The following is a 16,378-nucleotide window of genomic DNA, read 5'->3' on the forward strand; positions in this document are numbered from 1 at the left end:
ATCTTCCTTGTTGAGCGCAGGCTTTCTCTAGTTGCCGTGAGTGGGGGCTACTCTATGTTGCGGTGTGCAGGCTCCTCATTGCGGTGGCTTCTCTTAATGCGGAGCACAGGCTCTAGGCGTGCAGGCTTCAGTAGTTGTGGCACGCGGGCTCAGTAGTTGTGGCGCACGGGCTTAGTTTCTCTGCGGCATGTGGGGTCTTCCCGGACCAGGGCTCGACCCCGTGTCCCCTGAACTGGCAGGTGGATTCTTAACCACTGCGTCACCAGGGAAGCCCCCAAAAACCAGTTGATTCTTGAGCACTGTTTTATATAAATATGCAATTTATCCAAATAATTTCTCGATTTATTTGTAAAATTAAATATTTGTAGGAAAATAAATGAAATACCATAAAGGTGTTGTTTCTAATGATATGACCAATATTTCATTTTAGCCACATTTTAAAAATATTTTTATCCAAGTAAAATTAATCAAATCAATGTTAGCAAAATAAATTATGTGACTTTTTAAGTCATCACATCTACTTAATTGATCCTTTTCTCTATTCCAAATTGCTTCCTAATGAATATTTTTCATTGCATTATACATTTTGATGGCAACCGGGAATGTGTAAAAATTGTTAATTTCATGAACTATTCCTTCAAATTTAATCAATTTTGCTGTTTAGAATTGTTTCTTCCATAAATTTGTCTTTGGCTAATATTAAAATATATTTACACGTCCTGTTGTGTCTTTGTCATATCTTAAATATAATTTTTTCATTAATATAGACCTTGTAGTGACCAGCAATTGTTATAAATTTTCTTGATCTTTTCCTCTCAGTAAAAGACTCACCATGTTGCTTTAATTTGTCTCTTAAAATGATTTTTAAGAGATCTTCTGAGCTATTCAACTCTAAGTTGTATTTATGTGCCTGTGTTTTTGTGTCCAGAGGTCTAGTTTGAGACTTTGGGGATACCTACCCACATGCTTCTAAATCCTCAGGGGAAATAAACACACCCAGCACCAGCTTTCTTGGGTTCCCTGGCTTGGTTAAGGGATGCTTTTCAGGTTAGTGTAACAAAGTCACAGACCTGGGTGTGAACATAGGTCCTGTCACAAGACCCTCTGATGAGCTTGAGCAAATTATTTCACTTATTTGAGTCTTAACTTTCTCAACTTTAAACTGGGTTTAAACAATCCTTTTCTGCAAGGTTATTAAGATGATTAGAAATGATGTATGTAAGGGATATGGTAATGGTAGATGCTAGCTGATAGTGACCAGTTGTTGACAGTTTAGCTGGGTTCCCCCAAACATTAAGAAGTTTACCGGCACTGTACCAACAGTGATAGCTCCTAGAAGGGTGTCAGAATGAGTTCCAAGGAACCTGGATTCTTTCTTCAGTTCACAAGTCACCTCACCTTCCTGAGCATCAATGAATAAAATTTGAACTAAATAGCCAAGACATTTTTATTAAGAATCAATTTAGATGATAGTTGTGAAAAACCCTTGAACCGTATCAAATAGTATAGAAAACAAAAATAATATTATACAAATAGTACCCCAGATTTCTAAACCAGAAGAAAACCATAAATGTGAAAGAAAAGAGATTCAGACAGGCTTTCCCAAGAATACATAACTAGCCAAATACAACGTTTATCTGTTTTATGTAAATCTACCTCTCCACGGTTGATTGTAAGATATCTCCCTCTACATACAGGTTGTATTAAATTAACATCTGATACTGCCAAAATAAACTATACCAAGTTAATCAAGAAAGATAAGCCATTATAGTCAGAAAGAGTTCAAAATAACATACAAAGTTAAAAGCAGGTTTAAAATGAACCCGACATCTTATCTTCAGAGAAAGCATACTGATGTTAGTATAGGAGGGAAATTTTTTCTGATTTTTTTTAAAGTATGTTATCTGAAAGTGAGGATCCTGCTTGAGGGTAGTTTTATGTTCCATTCTGTCTTTCGTCCACTAGATGTCCCCAGTACGTCATACAGAAGCTCTGATCTCAGATGGGGCCTTGTTAGAATCTGCATCTACTGTTTCTTTTTGAAGTGAGTTTCTGAGATACCTTGTCAAATGATTTTTTTTCCTGAGTTCATTTCATCCTGAAAATTAGCAAGCGACTAATCTACAGAGAAATGCAATCATTTAAAGATTTTTGTCTAAGGGACAGAGTATAACTTTGCTAATGTAAGAAGCAATTAAAGAACATGTGTATCTTCTTTTCTGAAGCGCGTTGAAGAAATCAAAGACCTGAAACAAGTTTAAAATCCTTAGAGAAAAAGTTCAGAGCCTTGAAAAGAACGACTCTTAACACAACTTTTAATTGTATTGGTTTCAAAGGGTGAATAACATTTACACAAAATAGTTCAGAAAACTTTGGTGACAGCAGGAGCCTTGTTTAATTTGAACTTTAATAAATTAAAGAAGAAAAGTAAAAGCCTGAACAGTCACCCAAAGCGTCCCCTCCTAACTCACACAAAAACCTCTATAACAAAGGCTACAAGACTGAAATACAATAATAATTGCAACGTGGGGATATTCAATTAGAACTAGGCTTGCAAAATGCTGTCTTTTTTTCCCCCCAAGAGCCCAGTGAGCCCATATTACAGGAGGCTTCTGCCTCTGAGTGAAAAATAACACCCTCTGGGGTTACTGTGGCAGATGGCTGCACTAGAGGGCTGAGAATCTACTCTTCTAAAGCAATTCAATAAGGATTCCTACAAGGTGTCTCAAAATGGAAGCACTCAGGCAGCGTGTTTCTGCCTCACAGGGCAAGAGGTAAAAAGTTCAGCCTGTGAAGTAGAACAGATTCTGCCCCAGAGCAAAAGAGAGAAAAAGTACAAGAGCGTTCTGATGAATTATCTCTTACTCGGAGCTAACACGGGCTTCCCAGGAACAATGGCCAAGTCTAACCAGAGCTGACAGCTCCATTCACTGCCCAGCACTCCATCCCGCACTGTGTCGGAACAGTGCGCAATCCTCACCGCTTCCCAACCTGTCCCCAGCCTTTCAACAAACCTTCTCCATTCAGGAGCCACTTCTTGATAGTGCTTTTTTTGATTAAAGCTCACCTTTCATCGCTCTAGCATTTTATTGTTAGTATTTACAACGCATTCCAAGAATGGAGGTAATGTCAAAAAGAAAAAGAGTTTAAACCAATGAGCCTTGGATTCATTTAGTTAATTATCAAGGTTAGGAATGTCGATCCAATCATAAGAAGCAACTAGAGAACAATTTAGTGATAAACTATGGGATCCTGGCAAGAATTACCAATGTAATTCACAGGAGATTATATTTGTGTCCTGGAAAAGAAGGGGTTAGAGAAGAGTGGGAGCTTGAACTAAATCTTAAAGGATTAAGTGACCTGGGAGAAAAAAAGGAGGCAAAAGGAGAAACCAGGTGAGAAATCATCAAGTGAAAGGACACAGATACAAAAATGACCATTGCATAAGCAGAAGACAGAGAGAAGCCAGCTGGACCAGGCATCCAGAGGCGCTTGAACAGAAATGGGCATAACCTCTAGTAGGCTGGATTGTAGAGGTTCAAGAGAAAAAGGTCCACCAGTTTAAAAAGCAGAGGGGAGCCATTATAGTGTTTTATGTTGGGATGTGAGGCAATAGAAGGAATGTTCTAGAAATATAGTCAAAGCAGATTTGGTTGTCGAGGCAGAAGTGGAAGTTTACCAAGAGAGGTGAAGGACTGTCAGAAAATGCATTACTTGGTTATTAACACAATCTGTGGTTTTGATAATAAGGGCCAAGACCAGGTGATTGGTTTTTCAACATAGAAAAAGAGGCAAATCTGAGAGATGAAGCTTGGTGAAAAATGAGATAAATGAAAGAAAAGTGTGGTTTAGACAGGAAAAGAACCTATTCTTTGTTTAGATACTACAATTTCACATTCTTCTCCCAAGGGTAGAGCCAATTTCATCTGTATTTTGTTTAGTATTCCACAGAATAAATAACATACTTCAATAAATATGACTTTTTTTAGTGACTCCATCCCATGAGGAGATATTTTATGTCCCAAACATCTTTGAGAGAGCCTAGAGTAAATATCCTAAATTTCTGCTGAGAACAACTTCATATTTCAAGGTATCAATATTATATCCTTAAAACAAATAATAAAAGAAGTTATGTGCAATATAAACTAAAGCAATGATATATTGGCAGTGCCTTATAGCATATGAATGGCCATAACTATTTTAAATGTATTACTTAAAGGGATATGGTAGTCCACACACCCAGACTTAGAGGCAAATGATATATCAGGTGGAAACTATCTTCAATTTCTCCCTTCCCAACTGTGACAATCACCAGACTCTCCACACTCTAGAGGTCATACCATTGCAGTCTTTTCATCATTTTACAAATATTTACAGAGCAGCCTCATAAAGTTGAATATGACACGATCTATGCCCTCAAGGCACTTGCCCCATCTAGTCCTTTCCAGACTGGCACCGAATTTCCCCACCTTCCAGATACCAGCCACTTGTTAATAAAACAACTACTCTGCATAAAAGTATCAAGCCCTGTGGGAGACTCGGGAGAAACCCTCTTACATGGTCAATACTCTCCGAAATTTACAATCAACAAATTACACAAGTACATAAACAGAAGCATACCTATTACATGCTAATTAATAATGCAGGGTAAGTAAGTAAGTGCTGCAGAAGTTGTTCCAGGAATTCACAGGAGGGATATATCAGCGAGGATGCAACTAGTAAAAGTAAAAATTAGAAGGCTAATTGCCATTTCCAAACTTAAATTGCTTGAGTAATTTTAAATATCTGGAACTGCGAAAAGGAGCTGGAGCCATTCAAACTATTATATTCTCATCATTGTCTTAATGTCACAAATAATAAATAGTCTTTCATGGGTATCTGTCCAAATGTTTAATAATTTTTAAAAGCTAAGCAAAAAATGAAGTTTCTGTAACACACTCCCTCATAACAAACTATTGAGCCAATTGAGTTATAATAGATATCTAATAATCTTCCAAACAAACCAACTCACCAGCCTGAAAACATGCTCAGTCCATCTGGACAGAAGATCAAAGGGACAAAAAGAATCTCTGTGTGTATGTACATGTGTGTTTAGAGTGTTTCATTTTGTTGGTTTTCTTTCAGTCAGATGCCTTAGAGAAGCATCACCAACCAAGGACTATGGAAGTACCGCTGAGGTCAAACAAAGTTACATTGAGTACTTGCTGCAGCCAAGGAGACCATATTTCATGAGGAATTAGGGAGCACCTCAGTTCAAGGATGTTACAGGGAGCTGGTTAGAGGGGTTGGGCTTGTATTAGGTGATTTTTTTTTTTTTTCTTTTCTTTTTGCGGTATGTGGGCCTCTCACTGTTGTGGCCTCTCCCGTTGCGGAGCACAGGCTCCGGATGCGCAGGCCCAGCGGCCATGGCTCACGGGCCCAGCCGCTCCGCGGCATATGGGATCCTCCCAGACCGGGGCACGAACCCGTATCCCCTGCATCGGCAGGCGGACTCTCAACCACTTCGCCACCAGGGAGGCCCGTATTAGGTGATTTTTAAGAAAGGTTCAAAGAAGCATCCTTGGCTTTAGATTGGATGTTATCAGGAATTGGGGGTAATTCAGTGGTTGGGTACCAGTAATTTTCTAGGAATCAAGGAAAACACAGATTGTCTAAAACTGTAATTGATAAACAAATGCAGCCACTCATGTCAGCCATTAGAGGGAGTCGTTTGGTCATTTTTGTGGCTGGCACAGGGTCTGGTTTTTGTCTCATTCTATCATAATCTCAGAGTGACCTCAGCAGATGCTGGTGCTGTTTAGGATAAGCAGAACACCATGCCTTCGCTGTTAGGATCAGGCCAGCTACCAGCTGACAGCTGTCAGAGCTGCTCTTTTTTCTCAAGCACAATTTTCTGTGATGCAAGGATTGTCCATGCAGTGAGAAAAATATACATCTTCTGAAGGAATTCTTCATTTTCTTCAAAACTTCCAACTGATGAGAATTTGCTATGAATTCTGCTTGTCCCTAGGAACACTCACTTTATCAGTAAACTGGAAGAGCTGGGCACAAAAGATAAGGGTCCTCTTTGAAGTGCTGGATTTCTAAGAAGACTGATAAGGCTGGCATTGTGGACACATTCTAGGGAGCCCCACCTTATTTTTCAGAACGCATTCCCACACATTGTTGGGTTCTACCAGCTACAATTGCATTATTTGATACCTTTTTGCCACAATTAAGTGGACAGAGGTAGATACCTGACCCTAGCTGGACCGAATTCCCCCTCCTAGAAACCTGGAATTGGGATTCAGAGAAGCCAAATGAGTTCTGCATGCAGCTGGATTGTCGCAGGTTAACTCCGGGGCTCTGTGGATGTTCTTTTCCTTATGTGGCCTGACAATCACAAAAAGCCAGGTTATGGAGACAGAATGAATCAGAACTGCAGAAAGAAGCAGAGATACTGACATGGGAGGGTCCTGACAATTTTCAGTTCCTCTTTCCAGTCTCTTCCTGAGGTCCAGCTGCATTCTCACTCTTGAGTTTCTTGTATCTTTATAATACATTCTCCATTTTTGTATAAGCCAACTCAAGCATGTTTCTATTATTATAATTTACAAAAACTCTTAGCTAGCAATAAAAAACAATTTAATGCCTGGTGTAAGTGTAGCACAGACCACTGATTGTAGCCCAGTACTCAAGCTTCCACTTCCCAACTTCTTTTGCAGCTGTGTGTGACCATATGACTGTGTTCCGTCTAATAGGATGTATGTGAAATTGATGCATGCAACTTTATGGTTATCTCCTTTAGACAAGCTGCCTACCCTGAATTTTCCTCTTTTCTCACTGACTGGAAAATGGTGACCACTGGAACAATTGTCTTGGACCAGAAACAGAAACACAATTGGGATGACAAAGCCAACGCACCAACCGATGTACCTGGTTGACCTTCAGGAGAAAAGATTCTGCCACTGTGCCCACACCACCTGCCTGACTGACCAGCACAAGAGAGGAGTGAACTTCTATCTCATTTGCACCACTATATCATGAGGTCTTTTTGCTACAGAAGACAAGACTCCCCTAATCAATACAGAGAGGTTGCCATAATAGACCTTCAGAGAAAATGCAGAGCTAGCTGAGTAGAGAATATGTGGGGTAAAATTTTTATTTCGGTATGAAAATCCTACTGTCTATGTTACGTGATGCTGAAGCAGTTAGTTAAAATCCTACCTATAGTCTCTGGGAATTTGAATGATATTGCCCAAAGATGACAATGTTTTAGGAGAATTCTTTGTTTAGAGTGAGAATTTTAAAATGTGATGCTTACTGTTCGTGATAATCAATGAAGTACAACATAAAAGAGGAAAACAGTCCAGGGTTCCCATCTGGATGCAGATAGAGAAAATATGTTTAATGAACTGAAATTGCTGAAGCCTAAGTCAAGAAGTGAATAGATGTCTTGCCAAACTGAATTATGCACATCACTCCTTGATGTGTATATTACTGATGTTCTATTATGGAACTGAAACATCCTGACCATTGTTATGGGATCTGGGAAGAGTGAGAAAACTGAGGAAACCTGTCCTCTGTGCTGTCTCTACTCTTTCTACAAACGTATCACAATGCCTCTAATTATAAAGTTTAGTACAGGACTATGGGGAGAAAGAGGCCCAGAGAAGACTAGAGATGAAGTGCTTGCAGATACCCTTCCTCTGGCTGGAAGGGTATCTGAAAGCCCTTTTTAACTATTTCCTGATTCACTGATACTCAAGTACTCAGAAAGCGTAGAGTGTCTTAGCACAAAAACTCCATCAATATCACTCATCTGGGTATTACTAAATTTGGCATGACAAAAAAGTTATGAGGATACAGTGAATGCAATCATGCTAAATGAAATTGGCAAGCAGTCCACTAAAATTTTATAGGATTATGTGATGATTAATTTCTTATGCCAACTTGGCTAGGCTGTGGTGCCCAGTTGTTTGGTCAGACACCAAACTAGATGCTGCTATGAAGGTATTTTTTTAGATGTGATTAGTATTTAAACTGGTAAACTTTAGTAAAGCAGAGTGCCTCCATAATGTAGGTGGGCCTCATTTAATCAGTTGAAGGCCTTAAGGGAAAAGACAGGTTTCCCATAGAAGAAGCAATTCTGCCTCAAGATTGCAACATAGGAACCCTGCCTGAGTTTCCCATCTGCTGGCTGACTCTGCAGATTTCAGACTCAAGACTCAACATCAACTCATGAAGACTCAAGATTGATACACACACACACACACACACACACACACACACACACACACACACTCTCTCTCTCTCTCTCTCTCTCTCTGTTTTTCTGGAGAACTTTTTTGACTAATAGAAATTGTATTGCTAGGGAAAAATGCAATCCTGGCCAACTGTGGCAAAAAAGTAAAAATAAATACAAATAAAACAGTATACTACTAATAATTACCCCCTTTTCCCCTGATCTCAGGAAATTCTGGATGCTTATTCTTTCACAACAGTAAATTGTCCAAACAAGATAAAACTGATTCCTCTTCTTTCCCTAGAAATTTACCTGTCCTAAATCTCTTCCCCCTAGGCTCTCAACCTTGGGAAGAGACATTTACTTTATCTTATAGTCAAATCCATGCTAAGGAGAGAGCAGGCTGATTTCTAGAAATCCTGCTCTTTCCCCGAACTATCTGAAGATAGTGACTTCTGCTTTTGCTGTATGATGTAAAGTGGCTAAAACTGTCATCTCTGAACCACAGTTAAAAATAGGAGGAAATCATTTGGTCAGGAGGGGCCTGGCAGCACCCAAAAAAATCACACAACAGAGGTCACTTCCTTTTCTGCATATATGTAGAATATCATAATTGCTAGACTTACATCCAGCAAACACTCTAAGCTCAAGGATTACAGGCAATTCTGAGAAGCAGAGTATTTCCAACCAAGTACCAAGATTGCAAAGCCAAAAATGAAGTTTTGATTTGTTAAGGGATGCAGGAGCTATAATCAATCAGGTCTCAAGTAGTTTCAGTTTCAGAAATACTTGCAGGAAATCAAGTTATTTTGGATTAATTTAGGTGCACACACGAATGGACCTGAATTCCTCAATAACATTGTCTCAGAAATACCCATGACACCCACTAAAACAAGGTAGTTCTAGAGCAGGCAAAACTTCTCAGGTTGCTTACAAATTGAAATACCATAATTTCTGTGACAGTTGAAAAAGTAATATTTTAAGACTCAAGTATTGTACATGATAAAAATTGGTCATCATCAATTTCTTTACATTTTCAAATTCAAAGTAGAATATGGAGATTTAAATCACAGACAAAGGTAAAACACTGACAGGAAATGAAAAAATTTGAATTCTGTTTGTAGCAACTATGAAGGACAAGAAATTAAGTGAAAAACCTACCAGTGTAGTATACCTAATACAGCTGAATAGCATTTTTAGAAATCACTTTAATATCTGTCTTAGCAAGAGAAGACAATCAAGAAATTCCTCAACCACCAGAAACACAAAAAAACTGCAAATCCAGAAGAAGTAAACCCCAGAGCAGGAGTTTGCCCAGGACTGTTTGCCATCCCTGACAAACAAACGAGCAGTCAAAATTTAAAAGGCTCACAGTTGGGGCAAGAGAGACAAAGGTCTGGGACCTAAGTTGATCAAAGAAAATCCACCAAAGCCAGAACCCGTGAAGAAAGGACACTATGGTCAGTGCCTGAAAGAAACTGCCCTCCTTGTAGAGCCTGTGGAGACACTTGCATGCTGCAGCTTTACCATGTCTGGAAATGTTGATTAAAGTGATCCAGGGTTGGTAGTAAACACAGGTTCCTGACAAAAGCAAACACAAGCCTTACATAGACAAACTCACTTTAACACACCTCAAAGAAGTCTCACAGTTAATGCTTCAAGATTGACTCACAGTGAAAAGTCACCAAACACTAAAGGATCAAACAACTATAAATGCGAGTTAAGATATAAATCAAGAAACTGCCAAACAAGACTCTCAAAGATGGTTAATCTTATAATGATCAGAAGAAGCCTACAAAATGAGTTTACTTGTTACTGTTAAATAAATAAAAGAGACCATTATCAACTACAACTGAGGAAGAAGAAATTATGGGAACTGATTGGAGAGATTTGAGGAAAGAATAAAATAAAATTGTTGGAAATGAAGAAATGTAATAACTAGAATTAAGAACTCAAAGTTTAGATTAAACAACAGATTAGACAAAAGTGAAGAGAAATTTTGTGAATTCTGAGACATATATGGATAAAATATTCAAAATGGAGCATAAAGAGTCAAAAGAATGGAAAATATAAAAGTTAAGAGACATGAAAATATAAAGATTCCAATGTGTCTGCTAATTGGAGTTCCAGAGATGAATGAGAGAAAAGATGTAGAAGAAATATTTGAAACAATAATGGCTGAGATCTTTCCTGATATGATGAAAGATACTAAACCCTCATATTGAAGAACCTCAGTAAGTCCCAATGAGAATGAATGGAAAGAAATCCATACTTAGACATATCAGTGAAAGTGTAGGACAGTCCTGGCTGAAACTTCAGGTGAACTCAACATGACCCACTGGGTACTGGACCCCATATCCTTTTGCTGACTCCTCCAGCAATTCTTCCCTCTCTCTTCTGCACAATCACTTGTTTCTCTTCTACTGGACATTCACATCAGCATATAGCATGTTCTTCTTTCTTCCAAATATTTCTAAAAAGTTTTTTTCACCCTTATTTGCATGGTTAGCTACCACAATATTTCCCTGTACCCTTTGCAGGAAGGGTCCTTGAAATAACTACTATTCAAGGCCTATTTCCATTTCCCTCAATTATCTTATCCAACTATACAATCAGGTTTGTGCCTCACCACCAAATCGCTTACTTCAAGGTTACATGGCTAAATCCAGCGCTAAATTCCCAATTTCCATTATACTCTACTATCAGTAGCATTTGACACAAACAATCACTACTCTTTAATATATTTTCTTGACTTGCCACACTGTACCTCTTTTGGTTTTCCTTCCATCACATGGATCAGATCTTGCAAGATCATCAACTGAGAGTAAAGCTGGAGGAGGGAGCGTTGGAGGAGAGAAGAGAAGCCCCCTCCCAAAAAAAAAAAAAAAGGCTTTCAATAATCTTTTCAGAATGAGGATGAAATAAAGACATTTTTCAGATAAATAAAAATTGAAACAGTTTATTACCAACATACCCTCACTAAAGCAATTAGGAAGAAAATGATCTGAGAAGGAAGGACTGAGGGGCTAAAATGAATGGTGAGCACAGAAGTAGTTTAAAAACCAGTTGAATCTAAATAAATCAATAACAATATCTAATTTTGAGGATTACAAATAATCAATGTTTAACTATTATACTGTGTGAGAATAACACACAAGTAAGGAAAGGGTATGACTGGTGTATGTATGTATATACAAGTTCAAGCATCATCATTTCTCAAGTTGCAGTGATGTACAGAGGCTTTTTGAGTTATTTCTAAATAATAATACATTTGCTGTTATATTTGGTGATATCTTCATATTTCAGCAGAAAAATTCACACTTTTCTCTCATTCTCCCGATTCCCACATTCTACATCCAGCTAAACAAAACAAAAATTCATAGAACTTTTCAGCCTTGGGACAATAAAGAACTGGAAAAAAGACATTAAGAGGTACCGAATTCAGCAGTTCACCATTAACTCCTCAAGTATTTTGCATTGCCTCTAAGTAATGGGGCATCCATACTGGAATTCCTTTACAACAGCCAATGTGCAACTAAATGGAAATCAGACTAACTCAAAAAACTTCCTCCTCCCTATCTGGATTCCCCACCTAGTAAATTAATTCTGGGCTTTAGATGTTAGTTTCTGTTGACTTTTAAAATCCAAATAATTTCACATTCCAACAGACCAAAACATTTTTCACACAATCTAAAATTTCCTTTTTGTTATACCTTGTTTACTTTTACAATTTACTACTAATGTTCTATCTCTTACTTAAAATTGTTTAATGTTAATAGAAGACCTTACTTCAGTTAAAGCTCCTCTTCTTTGGGGAGTGGAATTATGACTTCCCAACTACCAACTGCTACTTTCAAGATTTTCAATGATATGCATGAATTATTTTTATAATAAGAAGAATTAAATCTGTTTTTAAATTAGAAGTCAGGGAATAAATTGTATTATATCTCCTGGGACCTCTATTACAATATTGAATACAATGATTATGGGCTTCCTTGTCTTTAAATTTTATTGTGGAGTCACTAGAACTATGATTAAATGGCCTTAAAGAAAAAAAAATCCACAGCTCACCTTCCTGCTCAAAAACTAAACCACTACAGTCACATGGTGATGTACAAATGGTTAAGGACATTAAAACAGTAACAATAATAACAACAACAACTACCCTGGCATCTACATGTTTAGAGAATATGTTTGCATTTTTATTGCTGTCACATTTCTTTCTTGCAGAGTGTATAGTTAGGGGAATACTATTTTAATAGTGTGTTAACTGGAAGTGAAACTAACATTTAAAATTTCATGAGAAGAGTTTTTGTGTTCTTATATTAGCATTCAGAAGTAGAGTAAGGGTGATTGGAAGACATGTGAGTTTGATTCAAACTCAAATTATATTTGTTCATATAGAAATAAAGCCCTTGTGATGTATGGTTTTGTCTTGGCTCAAAGCTTAATTTGATAAACATTAATTTTGGTATGCATCTCTTTTAAGTGAGTATAATAAATAGTATAAAACCAACATTTGAGGTTTTAAAATTGTAACTTCTAAACATAAATTTATGCACACTACAATATTTTCATTGATTTCCTTTGAAAATAATGCAGTAGATTTTTAGCAAGTTGTGTGTAGCATATACTCCATCATTAGCACATGAAAATGAATAAATGTGTGACAAAGTCTGAATCTCTTTTGAAAGATTGATTAATCTCAGTTAAATTCAAAATAGATTTTTTCTAACATTAATCTGAACACAGAACATTTTCATTTGATATTAGCTTTTGAAATTTTTACTCTCCAGTTGAATTTTTCTCCTTATCTTAACAGGGCTTGTTTTTTTTTTCAACAAGAATGAAAACTTGTTACAATGGAATTTTCTTTTATTCAGCAGGACAAATGTACTTAACTCTTTATATCATTATACAAATTTTCATAATTGGAAGATTTGCATTTTTTTTTTTTTTTGCAGTATGTGGGCCTCTCACTGTTGTGGCCTCTCCCGTTGTGGAGCACAGGCTCCGGACACGCAGGATCAACGGCCATGGCTCATGGGCCAAGCCGCTCCGCGGCATGTGGGATCCTCCCAGACCGGGGCACGAACCCGTGTCCCCTGCATCGGCAGGCGGACTCTCAACCACTGCGCCACCAGGGAAGCCCAAGATTTGCATTTTTGATGGATGAAATAGTGAATGAACATCTGTAGTGTAAGATAACATAAAGTCATCAATTTAATTGGTTCATAAGATAATAACAAAATCTGAATTGATTTGTTTCACTGGATTTTAACATTTTTTTCACTGAGATATCCATTCTAATTCAGTAAGCACCTTGGACTTCAGCAAAGATTAAATTCCTGGAAATTTTTAAAATTATTTCCCAATGTAGGAAATAGGATAATTTAAACATAAATGTAGATCTCTCTGGTCATTTTATCAAAGTATTAAAACCTTTTGAAGTGATGCTGCAGAGTAATACTCAGATCTCTGCAAGTGTACCTGGATTAAACTTTGAATTTAAAAAATAGCATTTAGGAGCAATGTGTTCATGAGCTTTAGTTTGGAAAAAATGTCAAGGACTTCCACTGTTAGCCAAGGTAGAGGAACAAGGCCCAGATTTACGCTTGTATCTTAAACAACTAAAAAGTCTAACAAAATATACGAAACAATGATTTTCAGACATTGAACAACTGGCAGCAGAGAGCAGTGATCCCTGAGAGAAGGAAAATAAACTACTTAAGCTCTGTGATTGCTTCAGCTTACTTCCTGGAGAGAGTTTCCAAATCACACCACAGGGAGAGAGAATCCAAGCAGAGCCCAGAGTTCTCTCTGAATTGAGGAGACAAAGACAAGAATCTGGGGAGGCAAAGGCAGTTAGAATTTGCAGGGCAGAGTACCACAACAGAGAGAGTTACAAAGAGAGAGAGCTCCTGAGATCCACAGAGGGTTCCCCTACAGACTTCAGCTGAGTACTGATCAGAGCACGTGTATAAGCAAACTACCTTTTGGCTGGGCAACAAACCACCGGAAAGAAGTAGTAGGAATAATTTCTAGAGATCACACAAAGCTGGGAACGGTTTATGTTCCCAAGAGCCAGGGGGTAGAAAATACACAGGGCATACCTCAAGAAGAGTACTCAGAAAGGTACTGCCTTACTAAGGCAGAAAATTAGCCTTAGACTAAAGACTGCTTCGATTCCATCTGGCAAAAATTAAAGCTACTTGTGAAAGAATCAAAATGTTCCCAAGCAACTTAACTTCATCCCAGAGCAAAGCTCAAAAATGTTTCTAAAAAATACTAAAAGTGCCAATACTCACGATGCTTGGTATCCAATCAAAAATTACCAGACATACAAAGAAGTAGGAAAATATGAAGAACAATATGGAAAACACTAATTCAGTAAAAACTGACCAATGAATGACACAAATGACAGCAACAATAAAAAGCACATTAAAACAACTACTATAACCATACTCCGTATTTTCAAGAAGGTAGAGGAAAGAACGAGCCTTTTAAGGAGAGACAGGAAAGATACTACAAAAGGTCTAACTCTAAATTCTAGAAAAGGAAAATATAATGTCTAAAATAAAGTTTACTCTGGATAATATAAAGCTTAGCCTGGGAACTGGAGAAGCTTGCAACCAGGAAATACCAACAGGCTGGACAAATAGCCTTGATAGTCCTTATCCTTTGAGCAAATTAAGCAACAAAGATGATTGTTAATCTGGCTATTTTCTATTTCTTTGATGCTATAGTTGTAGTTACTTATTTTGTGTTTTGCATTCTACCTCTGATCATTCACTTTACCCATAGTGATTAGCAATAGTTAGGCAAAGGAAAAAAAAAGCTCTCTCTTCCGTTACTGGTTAGCAAACCAAATAAAATTTATAATGACGTAAAAAAAGACACTGGATAGGATTAAAAGCAAATTCGATACCACTGAAGAAAAGATCAGTGAATTTAAAGACATAATAGTAGAAACTACTCGAAATTAAACTAACAGAAGAAGTCTGAAAAAATTAAGGGGTTATCAGCGAGCTATCAGACAACTTCAAGCAGGCTAATATACATGTAATTGGAGTCACAGAAGGAAAAGGGAAACAAAATGTGTCCCTAGGTTTTGAAAGCTTTTGTATGTGGCCCATCCCTTGAAGCAGAGGATTAGATAAAACCATAAGGAGAGAAGAGTGATCCTGCCCTAGCATAATGGTAAAGAACACGGTGTTCACTAAACATTGTCAGGCAACAGACATTAGGAATATCATCATTTAACTTTAGTTAAGAGTATTGAGCTACAGTGGCCGTTCTTCATATGATGCCTGTCTTCCCACTTTTGACAAAAATCTTCCCAAGTTGACACATGTACTAGAGTGGGCTCCAAGGTGTGAGGGAGAGATGGATAATGCAGTTAAGACTCAGGCTGAAGAAAACTTTATAAGCTATGAAACTCTGTCACTTATTAAAGCCCTTCCTTTCCTTCCTTGCTCTCATCTCTATCCCCCACTTTCTTCAGATGGAGGCTTTACTATCTCTTGGTATATCACAGAGCTCCTATTCACACTGGCACTGGAAGGAACACATAACTCTCAGCGGAGATCATGACTCTTGAAAGTATAGTGGCAATAATAATATTCATCCATATATTTTTTTATTTATTCAAAATCTTTTATGGGCCAGGCACTATGAAATGTGTTGGGAATATATTAGTGAATAAGGCAGATACATTCTTGATCCATGGAAATTAGAGGCTGCCTGGAAAGATTGGCATTACCCTGATAATAGCATTAATTAATATATATTTGTTTAGCATACTAACTTTAATTATTTGTCTGAGGTCAATCCCTTTCTTCCATGTTCTGTGCCGTATCTACAGGGGGCCAGAGACCCCCCCAGAAAGTATATTTCCCATATTTCCTTGCTAACTGACTTCCAGTTAAGTTTGGCTGATGAGAGGAATTGATACAATATTGGAAGGTGACAGGAGGGGAAAAGTCATGGGTCTTCCTCTCTATTGGGCATGTATTCCTCTCTCTTTGCCTTGTGGTGGTGTCCATGAAAGTGGCTGTGACCCTTCTGAGGTCCCATCCTTAGCTCTGATTTCCTTAACTCAGCTATAGTAGCCCATGCTAAATTGTCCCCTTTGGCAATTCTAGCACCCTGCTT

The sequence above is a fragment of the Mesoplodon densirostris genome, chromosome 9 (assembly GCF_025265405.1).
Source record: "Mesoplodon densirostris isolate mMesDen1 chromosome 9, mMesDen1 primary haplotype, whole genome shotgun sequence".
Taxonomy (NCBI): Eukaryota; Metazoa; Chordata; class Mammalia; order Artiodactyla; family Ziphiidae; genus Mesoplodon; species Mesoplodon densirostris.